The sequence below is a fragment of the Gymnoscopelus braueri genome (assembly GCF_963280865.1).
Source record: "Gymnoscopelus braueri genome assembly, chromosome: 1".
Lineage (NCBI taxonomy): Eukaryota > Metazoa > Chordata > Actinopteri > Myctophiformes > Myctophidae > Gymnoscopelus > Gymnoscopelus braueri.
The window spans coordinates 24,847,263-24,858,548 of NC_137603.1; positions in this window are offsets into that span (position 1 = coordinate 24,847,263).

Here is an 11,286-nt window from a genome sequence, read left to right on the forward strand (position 1 = left end):
AGGTGATTTGTTGCAATGCAGAGCTTGTACAATACTGGAGGTAAACGTGATCTATTTATACTACCTGCCTAATGCTTAATTTATACTCCATTGTACGAGGAAGTACAAATCAGGCCTGTCCATGGTGCACTAGACACTAACCACCTCAACAGGTAGCATCAAATCACCAGAAGTTATTGTAATTCGTACAAATAAAAAAGTAAATTGTTTATACAATAAGGAACGAATGAGTATAAACAGAAAAAACAACAACCTAGAGTACATTTTGTAAGCTACATTGTCTTCATCAGGGTAGTTTTGTCAGTAATGAGTTACATGAATTACACCAATGATAATTGTTCATGAGTTATAATCTAATTGTGTTGGAAGTTTAAGGCAATATTGAACAGTAGGAAATGAATTCCTCCATTTCTATACCTGTGGAGTTAAAGCTGCCCTATGTAACTTTCCTATTCTACCCTGGATTTGAACCCGGTTTCCTGCATGTGCAAGTGCTGACATTATTACCATTGAGCTAATAGAGCCTACCTGCTTGCTCAGGGGATACATTGAATCTTGACCATCAGGTCAAAACTCGTGTCAGCTCCTGTGTCTAGGTGAGACATGACCGACACGATCTTTATGTCTCAATAGAAAAGCAGGGAGACAAACTACAACCACCAAGTTATGTTGTATTAACATACTCTTTCATACAGATTGGACAAAATCACATTGTATTCATTAAGAAAAACGTACATAGTGCTGCTTTAAGCAAGTGACAATGTGAAAATGTTCACATTAGGGATAGAAACGGTAGTGCAGATTCATTCTGTTCCATGACTGTTTTGAACATTTCTCATAAATTGAGTCCTTAAATCTGAGGCTATTATAACGCCTCGTTTCAAAGCTTTGCTATGCACAGGTATGCACTGCAATCACCCCTATTCACACAGATGGCGTAGAGAGCCATGCAGGATGCCAACTCCCTTGTCAGGAGCAGTGCAGTGACTTGCTCAATGACATTCAACATGATTCCAGGAGGAGCTGACCTGGGATTGAACCGAGAACCTTCCCCCAAAAAAGGCTCTCCCTCGCAAATCACTCTGAACTAACTCAAATGTGTGACATACTGCATGTAGAACATCTGTATTGTTAATACTTATTACTTAAAGGTAGGGTAAGTGATTTACTTTGGTTAAAATAAGTGTTAAATAGCTCTATATTCTGATAGTACTCATTGCTATAGAGTGTTTGTTCAGTAAAAGGAGTCTCCCATGTCTCTCCAGCTCTTTATTAAACAGAAAATGCATTTTCAGTGCTCTCTCCTGATTGGCTTAAATGTTGTCACCTACCTGAAAATGTACTCTGTTTACTAAAGCGCTGGAGAGACCCCTGTGACCGAACAAACGCTCTGTAGCAATGATGACGATCAGAATATAGTACTTTAACCTTTTTAACCAAAAAAAAGAAAAAATACCAAACAATATCACTTACCCTACATTTATGCTGGTATTTCTATTTTATAAGAATACACATATCTAGAACTGCAAAAAAAAAGAATAGCAGATCTACAAGCTCACAACGCTTTTAGATCGGATATTTTCATTATTTTTTAAAATGTTTTCACCTATAATGAAATGCCTAAAAGAGGTATTGATTATTAATAGAACATTTTTGTTTATCAATTTTCTTATTGTCTCCGCCAGGCTGAAAGGCATGGCGAGAGAGTATGTTTTACCCCCTGTGCGTCCGTCCGTCCTATCCTGTCTGTGTGTTAGCAGCTAATCTCCGGCACCGTTGGCCCGGTCGCTGCGAAACTGTGCACACACACTCCCTGGATGCCAATTCAGAACCTCTGCCCCAAAATGTTCACATGGGCCTGTTATAGCGCCACCAGGAGGCCGATTTGTGCAAAACCCATTTACTCCTACAGATTTTATCCAAACATCACGCAAATCGGTACACAGTATCTCTATAGTCATGTGATCAAGACGGATCTGTCTGATATTTCATATTCCATCCTGATTGGCTAAGGTTGGCTTCCAAAGTTTGCAGGATTGGTCCGTTTTGAACAAAATGTCTCAAATCATGAACAGAGCGTGCGATTTCCGTGAAAACGTGCACGCACATTCCCACTAGGCCGAGGAAGAAATGGCACCCTTTTCACATTGGCCTGTTATAGCGCCACCAGCAGGTCTAATTTACCAAAACAAATTTTTGCAACAAAATGCCTCAAATCATGAATGCATGCACATTCCCACTAGCCCGAGGAAGAAATGGCACCCTTTTCACATTGGCCTATTATAGCGCCACCAGGTGGCCACAATAACCTACCTGACCAAGGCCCTCATTGGAAACAAGTCCGCAAGGACTTTTATGAACGGACCTGTTAGACAAAGTATTTTAAATGTAACTGTGCTGTTTTACATTTTTGCCTAATAAAATATTCAATCAATCAAAAAACCTGGCGGAGACCTGTGCTCCGAGGAGCACTTTTTCTAGTTTAGAATCGATTATATCAATTAGCTCGATTAACTGTTGCACCCTACACTAGGGGTGTGCCGATATATCGTCCCGCGATATATCGCGATACGTTTTCGTGACGATATGTATCGTTTTGGGGAAAAAAAATATCGTTTAAAAAAAAAAAAAAAAAACTTTTTTTTTTTTTTTTTTTACAATAATTATAATCAGGCATGCAAACAGCCCCGGGGTGAAAAGGGTGACAACATGTTTTTTTTTCGGGTCAGGTGTCACACTATTGCCCTATTTGGATTCAAAACGGCTATTGAAGCTGAAAAGATACTAGTTCGCATATCTGAATAATGCAAAAACAGAATTATTTGTTTGCATTTGCTTTTTTTCTCCCCCATATATTTGTCATAATAAAAAAAGTGCGTATCGTATCGTATCGAAATCGTATCGAAGTTGTGAGCCAAATATCGTATCGTATCGTTTGGTGAAATTAGTGTATCGGCACACCCCTACCCTACACACATCACTGCTGCAGGCAGCTGCTTTTTGATTGAATACTTTATTAGAAGTTTGCAGAAAAAAGCACATGAAAGTACAGTTCAATACACAGTCAGCTAATAGGATTTAAAACCCAAGAAAACCTATGGCTTCTTTCCTTTGTATTCAGCTGCTAATAATACAGTACTGTACGTGCGCTGGTCGTCATCAGGGTAGTTTTGTCTGTAATGAGTTACATGCCTATGAATTTCACCAATGATGGATGGGTTAATTGTAGAGTGTTTCTCAAGGATAAGCAGTCCATTGGAGACATTACTAATACAATACCTGCAGGCACTGTCAAATCATCTAGATACAGTATAGTAGGCTATAAGTGTACTTATAAGTGTTGTTATTCTGGTTAACAAGTCTTCATGGACCACACGACTTTGTTTGATATGCTCTTTGACAATTATTGTCAAAGAACATATCAAACATGTTTCTCTCTAATGTTCTGTGAAACAGACAAAATACATACTATATGGTGTGTTTAATGTGCCAACAAGATGTATTATTTTTGTGAGAAAATGGCACGAAACATTTACTGCACAGTTTTCCAAAGAATAAGTTACATGCCATTGGTTTAAATTGAGGATCTATTTTGTGTATGTGAGTGTGAAGATATTAGAAAAGATTAGAGTCCGAAAGAGAGGGGGAGAGAGGCTGACAGCTAACGTCAGCAGCGATGTGATAAAAGCATATTCCTCCCCCAGCCCCTCAATGAAATAAACGATCTGACACTTGTATGCTCATGTGCCTCTCTAACGCACAGTAAATGTGCACTTCCATAGGAATGAGAGAGAGAGAGAGAGAGAAAGTGTGACAGTACTGGCCTGGGAGGCTCGAGGCTGAGGCCTGACATGAATCTGAGATATCTGACTCACTCACAAATTGGTCACTAATTATTCCGCGGGGAATTGATCTAAAGAAACATCTCAGATACTATCGTCGCTGTCGGGTGGAAAACCTTGTATGTCCATAACAGTTAACTTCTTAGAAAATGTAAAAAAAAAGAGAAAGAACCCCTGTTCAAATGGATGCAACGTAGTTATTATTCACAAGCTCTTACTAATACTTTTCATTGGTTCAATATTTATAAAACCCACACATTTAACTACTTTCACTTTCACTAAACATTTTTGTGAAAATAGCAGATCATCAGAGATGGTGAGCTTGTAGAACGGTTACTACTACGGTTGCTACTTTTGTGTGACGCTGAAGTATGACAAAGTAGGGCGTTTATTTACCCAAAAAAAGTTTAAATATGGAGATACAAGATTTTTGCCTGACAGCAACGCTATTCACGGCCATGGTACTGTATGCTTTTATATAACTCTGTGTCTGTATCTGTTGAATTGAGTGTGTGGGTGGATGAGTCACTTCCTGAGGCAACAGCCTTGGTAGCTTGGTCTCTTTGGGCATCTATTATCTCCAATTATGTACTGGAAGGATCAAACGGGTGATAATAAACAAGACCAGGAGACCTGGTTCTGCCAGACCCAGAATAAGTACTTTATAAGATCAGAGCACTACGTCACGGCTAAGCCGGACTTCACATGACGTGTCAGCCTGTGTCTATGCCCATGTATGGACGAAAGGGGGACAAAAGATGGACAGACATTTATCCCCATATATGGACGAAATAGGGACAAAGCCTCATGTAGGCCGACCCTCTGGGTCTGGCAACAAAAAACCCATTTTGAGAGGTCACAGGCCACCGCAAAACCTATGGCAAGTTGATGATCCTGTCCCTCATTCTGAAATGAATACAGTACAGTACAGTACAGTACAGTACAGTATGGTACGGTACAGTACGGTACGGTACAGTACAGTACAGAACAACAATTCTGCACAATTACTGACTGAGAACAAAATAAAAGTCGAGGAACAACAGGCTACAACCAAGAAGGAACCATTTCTGTCTTGTGAAAGAATTATTTGCGAGTAAGTAAAAGGCTCTTGGTCATTTGCTTCTCAGACATTCATTTGAATCTCTTTGCATGTTTGGAAAGTGTCTCTCAGTCATTCAATCACTTCAGCCTTGGAGTGGTTTATGTGCAGACCATGTTGCTACGAAGTCCATGCACCCAGAATTCTAAGTAAAAGAAAGAAACTCAATATGCCAGTGAAACTTTTCATTTATTTATAACTTCACATTTTAATTCAAATTAATTCAATTCATGTAGCAGACACCACACAATGCTTAGTCTGATAAGTTATTTTAGAATATTATTGGGCAGGGGTTCTCAACCTTTTCTGAGCACTGAACCCCTTCTGTCTCAAAGGTTCAATTCAGTCATTATAGAGTGGAATTTGTAGAAGTTGAGGGATTAATGCTGATGAAGTTATTGCACAGACACAATATGTTGATTTGTGGGAGTGTAGAATATAGTTTTGTGTTTGAGTTACTGTTAATTGTATTGTTATTAATGTGAAGTGGCTTGTTATAGTGTTATATATATATATAGCATATCTATAATTATAGGCATTTTGTTCAAAGCTAACCACTCCTGCAAACTTAGATGCCAATCTTAGCCAATCAGGATGGAATATGAAAAATTGGGCAGATCCGTGTTGATCACATGACTTAAGAGATAATGTGTACCGATTTGCGTGACGTTTGGACAAAATCTGTAGGAGTAATATCTAAAATTGTGTTTTGCAAAAATCGTATAAAAGGCAGATTTCAAAATGCAAGGAAGAGGTATTTCCTTGGCCTCTAGGGAGTGTGGGTGCAAAGTTTCACACCGATCGGGCCAACGGTGCCGGAGATTAGCTGTCCACAGACGGACGGACACACGGACAGACACACACACACACACACACACACACACACACATACACACACACACACGGATGGACGGACACACAGGGAGCAACATAGTCTCGGCCACGCCTTCGGCCTGGCAGAGAAAATGAAGAACCCCTGCCATAGGAGAAGGCCAGTACAAATTATTATATCAGTGTGATCGATCAGGGTCACAGCGAGACCTTGTTTTCTATACTGATTACTATTTACCCCATGCATGCAGGAATGTGCGCGTGCACGCACACACGAACGCATTGTCACCTCACTCCTGAGATCACTTGCTTTTCTTTTTGAGAGAACTAATCCCCCCAAAAATCATATTTTTGCATCAAACATCATTGCATCATTTTGCGCATTTGTGGCGCCCCCTACGGATCAAAGTGGAAATGCTTTTGGGGATTCTTTGAGTGAACCACCCTTGACATGTGATTAAAATTTGGGAATGACCGGACGTTTCGTTCGTGATTTTTTACCTTTTTTGTAAAACAGGCCCCTCCCACTAACTTTGGAAGCCATTTACGAACGAACGGTATGGACTATCAAAATTCCACTTGGATATGTTTATCGCATGGGTTTAGAGATCATGTGTACCGATCTTTGTGAAATTTGGACAAAATATGTGGGAGGAGGAGCTAAAAGTGTGTTTTGAAGAAAATTCAAAATGGCGGAAAATCTATCCTAACGCAAATGCGCGTGGCCTATATGGGAAGTTACGTTATGACCCAAGGAATCTAGGGGAAAAATATTTTTATTCTACGACCTACGGTTCAAGAGTTATAGGCCAATACGTAAAGTGGGCTGTTATAGCGCCACCATGAAGCCGACTGGTGTAATAATTTTTTTAATAATTTTGCACTAAATCATGAACCTCCCCTTCAAGTCTTGTAACTCTAGCCCTTACGGTTTCTTGTGAGCTTGTACTGTAGATCAGCTATTTTCGGCACACGACACCAGTGCGCATCTGAGTACGGTATACATGCAAATCATGCATTAAGCCTCCAAACCCCAACCTAACCTCTAAATGTCTAATCCTAACCTGAATCTTTTGCAAATAAATTCTAAGCCTCACTCCAACATCTTTTTTTAACCATAAAACAACCATTTCTCTTGTGAAGACCAGGACATTTGTCCTCTCATTTGCCCCTCACACTTATAGTAATACACTCAAAACAATGTTGCAAGTAAAGGACAATGGACAAATTTCATTGCATGATGGTGCTGCTCACCGAAAATAAGGAGCTAGTTACACAGTCAGGCTAGGAAGTATAAATGAGCTTAGTTGATTGGTGCTGCCAGGGTTTTTTGCCCGGGCCCCCTGGAGCTTTGGACCCCGGGCTGCATCCCTGTGAGGCGTGAGCCTGTGTGTTAGTCCAGGCCTGCCTGTGGAGTTAACCACATGTGCCCTGGTGTATCTATTCTGGGGCAAACATTCTGCGAAAATAGCTAAACTATTTTTGAGATTTGTTGTATAGGGAAAAAGGAGGGACCCTAGTATATTAGATATCAAGGTTAATTCAGTAGATTTAAATTGAATCGCTGGCATATTGAGTTTTTTTTTATTTTATTTTACTAATTCTGGGTGCATGGTCTTCAGAGCAACTGGACCACAAACAAACCACCCCAAGGCCAAAGTAATGCAGAATGACTGAGACACACTTGTTCCAAACATGCAAAGAGATTCAACTGAATATGTCAGAGAAGCAAATGACCAAGAGCCTTGTTTTTGTTTACTTGCAAATAACTCATTCTTTCACAAGACATAGAAAGGATTTCCTTCTTTGGTTGTAGCCTACAGACTTTTCTTTTCCTTTTTCCTGATGATTACTAATGTTGTCAGTCAGTAATTACAAGTTAAGTTCAGAATTGTTATCTTCTCTTCAGATAAAAGGGAGGAGGGCGCACACCAGTATTGGTGGTGCTGACCTTGGTAAGTAAATATGAAAAGAAAGAAAGAGGCCGCACACTCGTAGCCACGTTGCAGGATTTATTTGGAAACCAACATTTCGACCACGTAAGGTCTTCTTCATTTTCTTCTTAACAAGTGCATAATACTACCTGGCCATTTAGGGCTTTTCCTGTTTCAATCATGATCGCAAACACACCCCCAATGGAGAGCACCTGTGTCCTCCCGTATAAATGTGAGTTTGTTTTCCCTGCTGTGCCATTCCCTGAAGACCACCTTACGTGGTCGAAACGTTGGTTTCCAAATAAATCCTGCATCGTGGCTACGAGTGTGCGGCCTCTTTCTTTCTTTTCATTTCCTCTTTATTCAGAACATCTGTGTGAATGAAGAGAACATCCTCTTCATTCAGAATATCTTGTCAATATTCATTACATATCCCTCATGACATTCTATTTTAAGAATATAAGAATATACATGCGTATATTCTTATTAGATGCAGCTGATAATGTCTGCAATGTAAAGGAATTGATTGAGATCAGATTTAAAAAAAGGATTAATAGTGTGGTTTAAAATTCATAGATGACATTTAAGAGAATATGATGTTTATGTGTTGCTGGTGTAGTATAGATAGAACATGAGACAGCAAAGCCAATGAACTACTGTTTATCTCTTTGTTAGGACGTCTTCTTTCAAGTTTGGCCGTGCACAGGAAATTGTGCCACAATTGAATAGAATTAACCCAGAGTGTTGTGGAGTGAGCCACAACACGACAACACGAAGATATTTTTCTGCCATCATTTTTAAAAGTAGGCTACACTGGAGAGAGACAGGAAACAGGGAGAGAACCACTTGACAATCAGGGCCCCCAGCCCTTTTAATCAGAAATTGCCTTCAAGAACATCCACTTCTTCCAGTAACACAAGAATATGGAGGATATTATATTAACCTTTTACATAAAATCCTGTTTAGTGGGCATCTGGGTAGGCAAATTGAGAGAAAAATTAAGATGGATATACAAATGTAAGTACTTTTTTTTTGTATCCTGTTCTATTAAGTTAAGTAAAAGTAAATCTATTGAATGTTTATAATGTAAAAAAGAAATATTCCTTTCACCTTATTCCAATTATTAAGTGAGGTAAGAGTTCTGTAATCCCAGCTGATGTATTTTCGAGAAGAAACAGATTCTCCTCAGGAGAACTGGGCCCTGTGAAAATACTATATCTAGTAGTATAAATGTAACTCCAGGAGATACTTCTTTGAATAGTAAATATATTTGAAACTTAAAATGCTATGCAGTTTCAGGGAATGGGGATTTGTTTACAAAATAGCTTCTTACCAAAATGTAACAAGAGAAGATACTTCTATGACCCACGGCCCTGCCAATGTTCTAGAGGGAGAGATCAGTCTGCACAATAAATACAAGAAGGTCAAGTGTGCAAGGTGCATAGCGAGTGAGCTATGTCCATAGCTGGGGTGGTGCACGGCGGTCAGTGGTGGACAGTAACAAAGTACATTTACTTTAGTACTTAAGCAATTTTTTTTTGACTCCACTACATTTCTATTCTAGGAAGGAAAAAGTTTTATTATGCCCATTATGCCCTATTTCAAGTACAGTGAAAATTGCAGATCTACAAGCTCACAACGTGTCTCAATGCAACACGTTGTGAGCATGTTGTTGTTTTTTGGGAAAACATCTGAACTGTTTGGGGAAATTACTATAAAATCAATGCATCTATATTAAAAGAAAATACACTTTGTAATTTGTACTATAGAGCAACTTTGACTTGTAGTTGAGTAATATTTGACCAGAAGTATCTATACTTTGACTCAAGTACTGAGGTTGAGTAAATTGTTCACCACTGACAGCGGTGTCACCCACAAAAAAAATATTTTCAACATTAACAACTCGATGCACGCAAAAGATTTCAATTACCGGCGTTCGACAGAGACTTCGCACACACTCTGTTCTGTCCATTCTACTACAATGTGCATGATGCACAGAGTACATCTCTTCACCTACATCTGCTTTGCCTTTATACATGCAAATAACAGCTGAGGATCAGGATAGGCAGCCTTCACAGCAACGACACAGTCATGTGGCAAACAGGATTGTAAACGAGCTCTATCATGTTCTTTTTATCCATAATATGCAAGAGTTCCACTTTTCTCACTGTAAATTACATGAGCGTAAGATAAAAGGATAGGTACATATATTTGTGAGGGAAATAAGGTATTTTTGATAACCAAATACTTGCATGAATGGGAAAATGTTCTGTGCTTGCCAATTCTTTTGTGTACACACAACAGTTGAAGAAAATCAAAGCCTTGGAAGAAAATGAATCGAACCGTATTCGAGCTTGAGTGGTGCATATTTGTTCAATGTTTGTGAGTGAAATGTAAATCCCAATGATTGTCCTTTCCCAGATGGCTTTTATGAAAGCCAGTGGGGATAAAGCAGCTTCTGGCTTTTGGCAGTCACTGCAGGTGTGACAGAAACGGGCTGAGCCATGGTAGACACCCTGTTGCCAAAACCTATTACTGCTCTATTGATGGCAAGATTTATGTATTCACAGAGAGTGCCACTCTGCCCACTCACATGGCCTTGTGAGAAGATACAGTGTGCTGTGCACTGGATGTCAGCGATGAGCACAAAAAAAAAAAGTCAGCAAAATAAAAGTCCAAAACGAATATCTTGCATACAATGAAAATGAAAAGAAACTTGGAACGAATAGTATAAGCGGAAAAACAGGAAAAATATCAAGACTGTCACAGGTTTCTTTAATCAATTCTGACATTTGTGCACTGTATCTACAATCTTGGAACCCATTTAGAGAAAAACAAAATCCCTTTGTTTTTGCCTCTGGGGGCACGTCCTTTTTAGTGTAGAAACAGGAACTTGGTTAAGCTCCACTCCTTTCTTAGCCACTTCCTCCAGAGTGCTTCTGTGTTTATTCCTACTAACAATAAAACTACAAGACTTTAGGGCAGTGGTGCTGACAGATTCTGCTGTTAGCAGAATCTGTCTTGAGAGATTAGTGTATCTATGACATACAGTATGACATAGATGCACAAATGTCAGAATTGATAAAAGAAACCTACGACAGTCTTGATCCAAGGCTACCCCCAGACCTGTGACTCATTATCATACAGTATCTAGGACACAGAGTGAATCCAATTCATGTCATTCATCCTCCTGATTGTGAAAATGCTATTCAGGATCAGATTGCAAATACCCTGCAGCACCCCTCCCACAAGTTTTTATGGTTGACGATGACGAGACATGTAATCTCGTAAACAACGCCATTGTATACTGTATGCACATACAGCTCAAATGCCTTATCCCCTACTTGGCTCATCAGATCACAACCTGATCTGGCTCATTCCCACCTACATGCCGGATGTTGATGATCTGTCTGTCTCTCCGTCTATCTAACTATATCAGTTTCGCAATCAGTCATCGTTGACCTTGAGAGCACATCCTTCCGTCACGGGGAAGAATCTAAAACACTTTCTCTGCTGAATTGAGAGTCCAGTAGGCTGGCCATATGCCTCCAAAATGGAGATACTGACTTCCATGCCTGAC